Genomic DNA, 13,918 nt, shown 5'->3' on the forward strand with positions numbered 1-13,918 from the left:
TTTTGTGAATATTTTCTGTTATCCCATAGTGAATGTTTTCCGTTTCTAAATTTAGCGAATAATTTTAATTTCCGCTTTTAATTTATGTTCCTCAAATATAAACTATTGCATTTTCTATATAAACCGTTGATAAAGTTTTAGTCAAACCATTGCATCATAGTATATATAAGTGTTGCCTTATAAAAATAATGTTGCCTAAGTACTAACAAATCGTTGCCTTATAAAAGTAAATGTTGCCTAAAGTACTATATAAATTGTTGCCTTATAAAAATAACTGTTGCCTAAAGTACTATACAAATCGTTGCCTTATAAAAGTCAATGTTGCCTAAAGTATTATACAAAACTGTTACAATATATGTTTGAAATTGTTGCCTTTTTTAATAATTGCAACAGTTTTATTTCTGTTACAATAGTATAAAAAAACTGCTGCCATAGCTATTAAAACCTATTGCAGCGGCCGCAAATGTAGCTGATTTAAAAGCGTTGCAATAGACCTAAGGCAATAGTTTTTGTACATACAGCAACACTTACTCGGTGTTGCTGAAAGTGACTTATGTGGTAGTGGTTAAACAGAATATAACTCACTTATGTTAGTAAGTGTTAAAAGCATTAAACATATAATCAGAATCAAATAAAACAAAATGTCAAATTACCTGAATTAATCTAGTTTCATCTTGTTAGCTACAACTTAAAACATTAACAGGCATCAGATTCAATAAATAACCCTGAAACATAGCAATTTGACCAAATTAATAGTAATGGAAATCCAATTCAGAAAGTAGCCGATAATTTTGATTAAGAAAAAATAACCTTCTTCTTTAAATACATACGCCAATGATGGAAGCAACAACTCACCAACGACCTTACTTTTGTAAAAAAAAATTCACCAAGTAGCAACTAAATAGCCTAATAAAAACAAAGCCAACAAAGGTAAAGACACCAAAAAATCAAAGCCAAAATTACTCATAGAACTGAATAAACAAAATACCCTACCCGATATTTTTCATAGGTGAATTCAATTACCTTTTTGATTGCAACTGATTTCGATAGAAAACAACACAGCTAGGGGTGAGCAAGAACCGAACCGAACCGAAAACCCGAACCGAACCGAACTTTGTTGTTTGGTTCGTTTTTTTCGGTGAAAACGGTTTGTTTTGGTTTCTACTCTAGGTTAAGTTTGGTGTTCGGTGTTCGGTCTTCGGTTTGGTTTGGGTGTTTTAAAAACCGAACCGACCGAAAAACCAAATTAGCCGAACTTTAATACAAAATATACATATATTTTTAAAAAATAATATACATATATACTTATATTTATATGTTTTTTATCTTTATATCTTAATTATTGTTGATATATGAGTTAATAATTGTTATTTAAACATATATGGAAGTTTATTAGACTCTAATTATTTAATATTTTAATTAATTTTAATATAAAAAAATTTTAAAAATAAAAAATGGTGAAATTCGGTTTTGGTACGGTTTGATTCGGTTCGGTTTTTTCACCTCCAAACTAAAAGTTCGGTTCGGTTTGGTTTGGAAATTTTCAAACCAAAAACCGAAAAACCCGAAAAAATTTCAACCGAACCGAACAGAACCGACCGATGCTCACCCCTAAACACAGCTTTTATCAATCTCGGCCAGTGTCCTTCTTTTGGAAGTTATTTTTATTACTGGTTGGAAAGATAGCAGATACATTCTTTATAAATATTTCAACGGTGTATATTACCTAATTCAATATCAACGGTGATTAATAAAAGGGTTAATTCCAATAAAATACCAAACGTTTGAGTTTTTTTTCAGTTATAACCAAACCTTTTAAAATTATCTAGTTTAGCCGATTTTGTGATATTTATAACTTTTTCTAGCCATTTGCGAAAAAAAAGTCAAATTTTTTATCATTCGTAAATGGGCTAAACTAGCCGATTTTGATTGATATGGAATATTGAAACATTTTTTAGCAAAATCAATCAAAATCGGCTAATTTAACCTGTTCACGAATGACAATTTTTTTGATTTTTTTCGCGAATGGCTAGAAAAGATTTTAAATATCCAAAAAATGGCTAAACTAGACAATTTTGAAAGGTTTGGTTATAACTGACAAAACTCGCAAACGTTTGCTATTTTATTGAGATTAACCCTGAATAAAAACAAGTAAGTTACTTTGTTTAAAAACAAAGTATCTATAGAAAGACCCCTATCCCGCGCATTTACGCGAATCAATAAAATATTTTATATTAATAATATATTTATTGAAATAGAAAAAATATATAAAGAAATAGAATATGTAATATGTAAAGAGTTTTTTACTCAAATAACCAGCTTTTAGGTTTGACTACTTTTATACTGACTCATGTTTGACATTTTTAAAACTATCAAACAAAAAAGAATTTATTACTTTTATACCATTCATATAAATAGAACCCTAATAACACAAACACTCATAATTAAAATTATTTTCTCTCCTTTCTCTTTCAACTCACCTTTGACACACTCAGATCGTCGTCTCGCCTCCGTCATTCCGCCTTCGATTTTAGGGCGTAACGTTGTGGTTGTTCCCTCTTCTTTATTTTATCGAAAGATGCAGCTACGGTCGCGTTCCGCCTTCGTCTCGCCGCCATCTTTCTTTTATCTTTTTAATTTTAGATCTGAAATTTTGTGTTTTTTTTTCATTTTCAGATTTGTAATTTGTTTATTTCTAACCGTTTTTCACGATTAAACATGTATAAAGAGTATCTTTAAAGAATCTAATACTCATTTCATGATTTGTGGAATAATTTTGTGATTTTATGGAATAAAATTCTGTTATTTCTGTAATTTTCTTGTGTTTTGTTGTACTTCTGCATTTTTTTATCTGCAGAACGATTTGTTGATGATGATTGATTGCTGAATTATTGTAATGTTACAGTGTTGTTTATTTTATTTTATATTAACTATATGTTGATATCAACTGATTTTTTTTATTTTAACATTGACAAATAAGATAATATTATCTATGAAATAAACTAAAAAAATAAATTAAATTAAATTGAGACTAGATAATGATATGGTATCATCGGAAAATAAGACAAATAATGATGTTGAATTATTATAATGTTACAGTGTTGATATTGTGTTGATCTTCGGTTGATATTTTGTTGATTTTAGTATTAGTGAAGACAATAATGGTGTTAAACTACTGAAACGTTACACGTTGATTTTATATTGATATTGTGTTGATAGTATGTTGATATTTAGTTGATTTTAATATTAACGAAAAAAACACATTATATGTGAAATAAAATTAAAAAATTAAAATTAAATTGAAATAATGTTGAAAATATAAAAATTAGTGTAAAAAAAGATTGAAAACTTTAAATTAGTTAGTTTATTACATATGTTGATTTTGTGTTGATATTAAAATTGACGAAAAACATTAACAGTAAAAAAAGTCAAAATTCAAAAAATAAAAAAAAAATAAAAAAATAAAAAATTTAAATATATGATAAATATTAAGTACAGGAAAATAATGGTAAAAACAATTTAAAACTGATGAAGGAAAATGTTGGAAAATAAAAGTTAATATAAAAAGTAAAGTTTTTTTAACAAGTAGTATAAAAGAAAATACAGTTGGTATGAAATGTAAACATTCAGAAGAGGTAGTAAAAAAAGTAAATATTGAAGAAAAAATTGTATTTCATATAAAAAGCTCATATTAAATTAATGGCTTAATGGCGTAAAAAATAATAAACTTTAGCGTGTTTTGCAAATTTAACATAAACTTTCAATTTTGACAAATTAATACACAAACTTTTGATTTTTTGCAATTTTAGCAGCGATCAATTTTCCTTCAAAACAATAGAGAAAAATGCTGATGTGGACGCCGGAATAATGGTTATTCCGGTGTACACATCAGTATTTTTTTACGAAAAATTGATCGGTGCTAAAATTGCCAAAAATCAAAAGTTTGTGTATTAATTTGTCAAAATTGAAAGTTTATGTTAAATTTGCTAATCACGCTAAAATTTGTGATTTTTTACGCAATTAAACCTAAATTAATTAAGGCCTATGTAATGTTGCTAAAAGTTAAATGTTTGACTTTTACAAATCTATCCAAATGTTTTGATTTTTATAAATCTATCCAAATTTAGCTAATTCGTTAAAAATTTATTTAAATTAATAAAATTTATTAAAATATGCCTATATGACAATTAAGTTGTGTAATTTTTTCAAAATTTAGAAAGAGCGAGTTGTTGATAGAGATGATACATTGTTTGAATAAATTATAATTTCCTATTAAACATCAATGTAAAAGAACATGATAGAGATCAGGGGCGTAGCCAAGATTGCGTTTCAGAAGGGGCTAAAATTATATATAAATCTATATTTTTTGAATAATATAAAAGTTGAGAGGGGCCATCCATATAAAAATTTAAAATTAATGGTGTAATTTTTAGTAAAAACAGAAAAATTAAGGGATTTTTTGGTGAAAAATGAAAGTTGGGAGGGGTCAGGACCCCTCCCATAGTATATGTGCCTTCGCCCCTGATAGAGATGATACATGTTTTTTTTACTGTCCCAAATACTTTTTACAGTGGAGTCTATTACGACCGCATACGGTCGGAATTTTAGATTCACAATTAATCAATTGCGATCAGAATGGACCTTTTAGCGACAACTTTTCTCTTCGCTAAAACGTCATTTTCTCATAGTGTGTGGCATATGCCTCATAGATATAATTAAATCAATTTTAAAAAAACCGAATAAATTTTCAAGGTAATTTGTGATAAATTTATAATCTTTAAAGATTTTAATTAATATTTTTATAAAGTTTAAAGTATTAAATATATATGATATATTTTTTTATTAGTTTTTGTATTATAATTTAGTGATTGTTTTTCAATGATTTTTTGTTGTTTCCTTTCTAATTTACATATAGCTACTTGTCATGATAAAATGTTAATTGGATATCAGTATTTTACAGTATTTATCATATTTAGTTATACGGTTTAATTTTTTTTGCATATGCTAATAAAATTAATATTTTTTTTATTATACAATGTGTGCTTGATTACTTACATACACAAAAACTACATACTGCTTTTCCTTTTTTTTATTTTAACCTTCATACTATGAATAATATTGATTATTGTTATATATTACTAATACAAAAATAATTAGGTACAACATGATGTAAAAAAAGCAAATAGAATTTATTTTTTTCTTTATTTATCTGTAATGATGTACTCTATTATTTAAAGTTATGTGATAATATGAGTTCTGTACCATCAATAATTCCTTTTGCGGTGGATAGGTGGATTAAACTTTCACTTATATGCTACAAATCCGTATCAAAGTTTATTAGATAGATTTTGATACAAATTAAATAACTAATTTATATATGCTCTATTACTCCCTCCGGTCTATAATATTTGTCGCATTTGAGAAATTTTTTTATCCATAATTGTCATGTTAGAATATTAAGAGAGCATTAATTGCTATTTTTCCATGCTTACCTCCCATTAATTTATTGAAAGAATAAAGTAATAAACAAATAAAAATGGTAATCATAAATGTAAACAAGATAAATTTTTTTATTTAAATGAACAACTAAATAAAAACGGAGTACACTATAATTTTGAAATCAACCGGGAAAGGCAAGCAAGCACCTCATCACCTTTACAAACAACTTCAAAGTTATTATATATGATCTTCAGCATATATACCAAGCACGTATGATCTCATCCTGTTAAATGTGTAGTTCACAAAAATTTGTCAAGGTCCCCAAACTGGTCTCTTCCATTATGCACGGTAAAACAACATTCCAGCAAAAATAGTAAATAGGAGAAGCAGATGTCTGAAAATTGATCAAAAAAATTAATTAATTAGACAGATTAACATCATATACGTCTTCTCCTTCTCCTAATTTTCGATGGATCAAAGAAATTATTACTAATGTCATCGACAAATTGCCACAATCTGTAGACGTAATGAAAATATGAGATAATATTTTTCTTTTTTCGTAGGTAAATCTTCAGCAGGTGAATTGTGATATAGTAAGTATATACCGATGAACAATTTTTCATCTTCTATGAATTAACTGTTCAAAATATAATAAAAAAATCACATAGAATCACCCAAAATCTCAATTGTAAGAAATTATTACTAATGTTGTCAACAAATTGCCACAATCTATAGACGTAATAAAAATATGAGATAATATTTTTCTTTTCTCATAGGTAAACCTTCACCAGGTGAATTGTGATATACTGAGTATACACCGATGAACAATTTCTCATCTCTTATGAATTAACCGTTCAAAATATAATTAAAAAAAATCACATGGAATCACCCAAAATCTCAATTGTTTATAATAGTGACTCATGTTTTCATTTTTTGCAAAAGTCTCTCAAATTTTAAAAATACTTTTCATGCCTACTTTTTATAATTACTCTTCCTATTTTATCTTTACGGTACCTGTTGTGTTTTTATTACACTCAATGATTTCCCCCATTTTCTATAAACCAGACCATTGGTCGAATTATTAACCGGACCTCCGGCGATAAACGCATGTCGGTCAACGTCTGGTCGGACCAATGGTGGTTTGTGGTCTAACTATTTTTAATGGTTGGACCAATATTGATTAAATAATTAAAAATTAAATAAAACACCATTTTTTTTAATTAAGAAAACATAAACCCTTACCCTCCTATAAGAAAGACATTGTGCTTTACCATTAAGGCAAATGCTCATTGTTGTCAATATTTACTCTATAATATATATATATTACCCTCCTATAAGAAAGACATTGTGCTTTACCATTAAGGCAAATGCTCATTGTTGTCAATATTTACTCTATATATATATATATATATATATATATATATATATATATATATATATATATATATATATATATATAAAATTGATTATAAATTAAATTAACTTATTAGACAAAAATTAATTATATAGTGCAACTTAGATATAACCTAAATATCAACTTAAATTTTATTTATTATAAATTTAATATTAAATTAGTCAAATTCAATTTATTTATTAAATATTTACAGTATTTATATTTTACACTTTTTTATTGATACATGAGTAAAACTAATAAGATATTTCACTTGTTAAAATTAAAAAACATAATGGTTTGGTGGTCGGACCCGAGGTGGTCGAGGTTCGATACGTGGTAGTGGGACCAGCCGTGGTGTGCGAAAACTCAATATAAACTCAATGACGACTTAGTCTCAACTCAATGACAACTTAATATCAATTTTACTATTTATACTATTAAAATAATTTATAAAATGACAAATAAACTAATAATAATTTAAAAGTAAATTATCTAAGGTTTTATTAAAATAAATAGAAAGTAAATTTAAAATAGGTGAACTAAAAATAAATTTAATGTCAACTCAATATAAACTCAAAGTAAACTTAACTTGAATTCAATATAAATTCAATGTCAATTTAATGTTCACTGAATGTCAACTCAAAGTGAATTTTTTGATAAATAATTATAAATTTAAAATGAAATTATTTTTTATTATTATAATAAAATTATTATTCTATAATTTTTACTTTTAAAAATAAATAATAGTAGATTGAAAGTAAATTATTTAAAAAAATTCGATGTGACTTGTATAAATTTAATGTTAACTCAACGTCGACTTAATGTCAACTCAATGACTCAATGTCAACTCAATATAAACCTAATGTCAACTCAATGTAAGCTTAATGTAAAATAAATGTGAATCCGAAGTAATTTTTTTAGAAAATTATTATAATTTTAAAAATTAATTTAATATCAACTCATTGTAAATTTAATATCAACTCAACGTCGACTCAATGTCAACTCAATGGCAACTCAATATAAACCTAATATCAATTCAATGTAAACCTATTGTCAACTCAATGTAAACTTAATATCAATTCAAAGTAATTTTTTAGTAAATTATTTTAATTTTAATATGTAACTTTGTAATATCCCGTATTTTTATAAGCTACGTGTAAAGCTTTTATTAGCCGGGAATATGTAAATTAAATTTAAACGTAAATTTAATTTATAAGTATCCCTAAAAGTATATCGTAATAATAAGAGTTTAAAATTTAAATCGAGTATTTAAATTTTAATAAAGGAATATGACGGGATTAATAGAACAGAGAATACGACTGGAGTCGTAAGATAACAATATATTGATAATTAATATATCAATATACCACTCTTATCGGAGAGTATAATATTTCGGATAAAACCCCGAAATTAAAATGTCGAAACTCGGAAGTCTCGACGAGTTATTAACAAATATAAGTTAATATATATAATAATAATAAAAGTAAATAAAAATATAAGAAGAAAAAGAAATGAGTTAGGCGGTTGGAAGTGGAGAGCAAGAAAGGAAAAGAGTATAGTTTAGCCCCTGATTTCTTTTCTTTAATTAGTTTCAGTTATAAACTAAATAAGTATTATTCGTTATTCCAAATTAAAATAAAATTATTTATAAGTCCCGAGCGAATAATTTTGGTGTCATTATTCGCGAAATAATTTGACGAAGCTATCGTCAAAATTTCATGAAATTTGGATGTAGTAATTTTAGTCAAGTGGGACTGATTTGCACCTAATAAATCTTCTGGTATTTATTAAAGATAAAATATAAGTCGGATAAGAATAAAAATTACTCCCTCCATTTTTTTAGTTGTCACTTTAGGCAAATGTATTTTTCCATAAATAGTTGTCCATTTAGAGATTCAAGATGATTTTAATTTTTATTTTCCAAATTTACCCATGCCTAATAAATGACTCTATATTTTACTTTAGAAAGCATTTATTAACTAGTGGGGTTATATTAGTATTTTTCTTTGTAATTTAAGAAAAAATGAGTATTGTCTTGGTATGTATAATTTTTTTTAAATGGACAACTAAGGAGTATATTTTTATTCTTTTATTTTATAAGATTTTTGGGTAAATTTTCACGAAACTTGAAAGTCGTTTCCGTTTGAGTTACGGACGACTAGTTTAGAAGTTGGTTTAAAGTGCATGATTGAGCTAGTACTGAATTGCACTTTGACCATTCCTATATACCCTCTGTCCCACTTAAGAAGTCCCATTTCCTTTTACACACAGATTAACAAAACATTTATTATTCATGTTTTTTCATGTTTTGCCCCTATTAATTATAGTGGAATTTTTCAAATTGTTCTTTTAAGATGACTAAAAAAAGGGAAAAAATAGGGTATTAAATGGAAAAACATTCCAAAAATAATAATGGAACTTTTTAAATGGGGCATTCTAAAATAGAATATGGGACTTCTTAAACGGTACGGAGGGAGTATATAACATTTGGGTTCAATTTTTGTACACATAAATCATTTGCTTCATTTAAGCAAATGAGATTGAGCTGCTTAGCTCTCTGCAACGTGCGAGCCTTAAGGTTTCGCGGCGATTCGTTCGTTTCTCGATTCTAACTCCGTTTCTTCGACGATTACTCGGGTAATCGAGGTATTAATCCTGTATTAAACGTTTATTTTAATATATTTCGAATATATATTCGTTTATAAACGGTTATCGAATCGAACGTATACGTATTGTTTTACATTTTGAATGTGAATTTGGATAGGTTGGATTTTGTATACGTGCTAAGAGCGGAAAAACGAGGTTAAAAGCACGTCGGAATGGCCCCGGGATCGATTTCCCCGGGACTGGCCTGCTGTGCGCCGGCACAGCAGAGGCTGTGCGAAAGCATAACAGTGGCTGTGCGAAAGCATAACAGTGGCTGTGCGCCCGCACAGCCAGTCACGTGCAGACGCACAATGACTTAACGGGACGTGTGGTGAGGACTTTTCCGGACTTTTTCGGCGGAATTTCGATTGGCGATTCCGAGATGTTTTCGCCTAGTAACTCGACGTGTATTCCGACCGAATCTAAAACATTTTAAATAAATGTTTTTAAACGTAAAGTTAGGTGTTTTAAAATGATATTTTTAAAAGTAAAGTTAAACGTTTAAAAAGGACATTAAAAAGTTAAAGTCGACGTTTAACCAATTTAAAAGATTTAGCAATCGGCTTTGCTAAATAATTAGTATACTTCTGTGAATTGTTTTGACAATCAAATCTATAATATTACATGATTTTATTTAGGTATTACTATACCTAAAAGGACTTCTAGAGCGAAGTCTAAACGTTTTCTCGAGGTGAAAACGATTCAAATGGTTTTTAAAAAGAAAAAGACCATATGTATTATGTGTTATATGTTAGATTAAACCTAGGTTTTAGGACCTATATGTTTATACCAGAAATGGGTATTGATGTATTGTCTTGTGTGTTTTGTATGTTTGATCCGACTAGCTGTCCAGCAGTCAGACCAGGACTCCAGGGAGTCTGTCACACCTACGACGGTGCTAAGTAGTAACTTAACAGTAATTGGAGTTTACGTGTTTACTTTTGAATATCAGTATTCAATTATTTTAAATCCATTAATCGCAGTAGTATAACTGTCACGACCCATTTTCATGAATCGCGACCGGCGCTAGGGTATGGGTATGGTTGTACCAAAACCCGTAGCTAGCCTTGCGGATAACCAATTTATAACATTTAAAACAATGTACCTGCATAAAACCACATGCTCGGGGGCAACCGAGACTTCAGCCTAGTCTAGCAGTACATAAAGCAATATATATATTTAAAGTACGCTTATCTTAGAATAAACTCTAACAGTATGGCAATATAATCTAAATACCATAAACACTGTAATCATGCCAAAAGCGATAAAGTAATAGTTGGACCAATCCAACAAACAATAGTCTAAAAATATAAATAAGAGACTAAGACATGAATATCTGATACTACTACTGCGGTCTAAGAGTTTAAAATAGTTCGACTCTTTTATTCTGAAAATAAAATAAAAACCTCCGGGAATGAAGAAATGGAGATCGACCAAACGCTCAAATCATAAACCTGGAAAATTTGGGAAAACAACGGGGTCAGATTTACTGAGTAGAGTTTATATAACCATTTACATTTATTAAGTTAAAAACCTTTAAAACGTTTAATAAAACGTTTTCATTATGGATTATCAATGAAACCCTAAACCACAATTCTAAATCCATTGTCGTGTCGGTGAGACGTATCTCAATAACCGATCCCCGACTATCACTTAATAAATAGTGAGCCCAGGAGACGTATCTTCCACCAGTGCCCTCACTAAGGTGAGACGTATCTCAAACCTACCTCAATACCATAATCATTACCGGTGCGCACGCAGTCCCGATGATGCCCATCGAGTAGCACGTTCCAAATCAAATCCACAATGCCGAAAAACAGTTCGAAAGCTGCTTATACATATATATATATACAAAATATAATAATTTCTTAATAAAGAGGTAAATAGAGATATAAACTCACTGCTTGCTATTCCTCGTGAAACTTGACAAGCAATCTAACTCTGGTTCGCCTCTGAAGTACGAACAGTCGACGGGTCTAAATAAAATATTAAAATCATCATTAAAATCAGAGCCTAACTCTAAGGAGTACTAGACACCACATATAGGACTAGCACAACACAAAACCAAGTCACATTTAATAACACTTATATTAAATGTATTCCAAAAATAACCCAAGTTAAAATCCATATCAGTGAGTCAGCCGAGTTATTTAAAACTACCAAGTTTCTTCCCACTTGTTGGGCGACCACAGTCTAACCCAAACTAAAACTTTATTAAATTTATAAACTCGAGTTCATAAATTAAAATATTTGATAAAATAATTATCTATATTAAAATAGAATTTAATATCTTCAAATTCAAGTAACCCAAGTTACAACCAAAACTTAACCATTTTAAGTTTATAAAAGTTTAGGGGCTACACTGTAATTTAGTCAATTTAATATTCGAAATCAAATTAATTGCTCGTTGTCAATTTGCTAAATTATAATTCAAATAAAATTCAAAAGTTATCCTCGAAACAAAACCAATAGATAAAACTTAACTTAAATAGTTTTTAGAAACTTTAGGGGCTAAATCATAAATTAGCCAAATGACATGCCAAATGACATGCCAAATAGATACTCAAAATTAAATATAATTATCCAAGTAATTATATTAATTTATAAAATAATTATCGATTTCAAATTTCCCATATATAAATAAGAACTAATTAGCCTTAGATCAAGTGCGAAATGTAAGAAATAACTTGAGGGATCCAATTGATTAAACAATTAAAACAAAGATTAAATTGATTAAGACAATTAAATTTAGTGACCACAATGACCCTTTATCTACCAAGATGACCAAATCAAATCTCATATTTCAAAAGTAAGCTTAGCCCGCCAAAGAATGCACCACCTTCTTCCATAAGAACAAAATAATTACATGGCCGAATTACAGTAAGCCAAGAAAACCCATGCTATGATAAGATCAATTTCACTTCTAATGAAATAACACAATTTCAAAGCTTGGCACTGAATCAACTCATCAATGTGTAACCATCAAGGCCAAGGAATTAAAATGAACAACTGAATCTCCAGTAGCATTAAACCATGAAACCGTAGCATCAAGAACCGAGGTGATACAACGAACGAAATCAACCTTAAATCTTATGGATTCTATTATAAACTAGTCAAGCAATTCGATATCTACTCTATTCAAAATATGGTTACAGAAAACGAACAAGGCGGCAGCAATAAATCAAAGAAAAAGAACGGCATCAATATCGCAATAACACCGGCGCGAAAACAAAGAGATTGAACGTACCATTATTGATTCCAATACGTAAGGATCGAAGATATCGCTGAGTCGATATGAATCGTTGAAGAAAATTCAGATTAAAGCTAAAACAATGAGATAGAAATCAAAAACTGTATTTGACGATATCGAAATCACATAAACAAAGTAACGTAATACTTACCGAATTTTGAATCGAAAGGGAAAGGAATGATAAAGATTATGATTTCAGATACATTTGGAGTGATAGACGGCTAGGGTTTGTATTAAAGGGATGAAAAATTTAGGTTAGAAGCAAAAGAAATGTGAACAGAATATATATATAGGAAAATAGAAGTTTTAATGTTGCTGCAATATTCATGCATAAGAAAATGGCTTTTCAAATTGTAAGTGAATGGGCTTTTCATTCTTTCAAAATGAATGGGCTATATAACGTTGAAAGAATAAGGCATGCATGGGTATTTATTTTGCATGCATGAAATATATTCTTTTTCTTCCTTTTTTTTTTTAAATTTAATAATATTAATCAAGCCCGAAACGAAATACGAACGATTCAACCAACGACTAAAATAAAATTTAATAAAAATATATAATAATATAATAATAATAATAATAATAAACTGCCTAAAATTTGACGGAATGCAAAAATTATAATTAAAACTTTTAAAAAAAATAATTTAAAAATACGGGATATGACATTCTCCCCAACTTATTAAAAATTCGTCCTCGAATTTAACACGATCTCAAAGATAGCTCAAGTAAACAAATAACACATATACAAATAAAAATCACATAAGACAATCTATCGTATCTTCAGGAAAAAGAAAAGGATAGCGATTCCTCATATCAGACTCGGTCTCCTAAGTGCACCTTAACAGAATGATTACACCACAGAAACTTGAACATCAGAATCTCCTTATTCCGCAACTTACGCACTTGCGTATGAACAACCTCGACTGGTTGTTCCTCATATGATAACTCAATACCACAATTCATACACTAAATAATTTCAAATGGTCAGAAAGTATCAACACTAACTCTCACTTGACATTAACGATAACGCCATATCTAGGTGAAATCAAACGAGGGAAGACAAACTCCCCCACCAAATTGTTGACTGAAAAACTTAAAATAATCTAGAACGAAACCTCGAATCTCTCGCAATGATAACTCCAAACAAAATTTCCACTCGGGGAGGTCAACACATGACGAAACACGCCGAA

General features: G+C 28.8%; 1 long non-coding RNA gene across 1 annotated transcript; it reads right to left on the reverse strand.

Moving 5' to 3' along the window:
* Positions 1-10,829: 10,829 nt before the first annotated feature.
* LOC130014622 (uncharacterized) lies at positions 10,830-13,005 on the reverse strand. The gene is made up of 4 exons (XR_007635528.2): positions 12,880-13,005; positions 12,726-12,802; positions 11,380-11,454; positions 10,830-10,932 (listed from the first exon to the last, which is right to left on the reverse strand). It is a non-coding gene; the product is annotated as an uncharacterized LOC130014622 (long non-coding RNA).
* Between the last annotated feature and the right edge of the window lie 913 nt (positions 13,006-13,918).

This window comes from Mercurialis annua, linkage group LG8 (assembly GCF_937616625.2).
Source record: "Mercurialis annua linkage group LG8, ddMerAnnu1.2, whole genome shotgun sequence".
Lineage (NCBI taxonomy): Eukaryota > Viridiplantae > Streptophyta > Magnoliopsida > Malpighiales > Euphorbiaceae > Mercurialis > Mercurialis annua.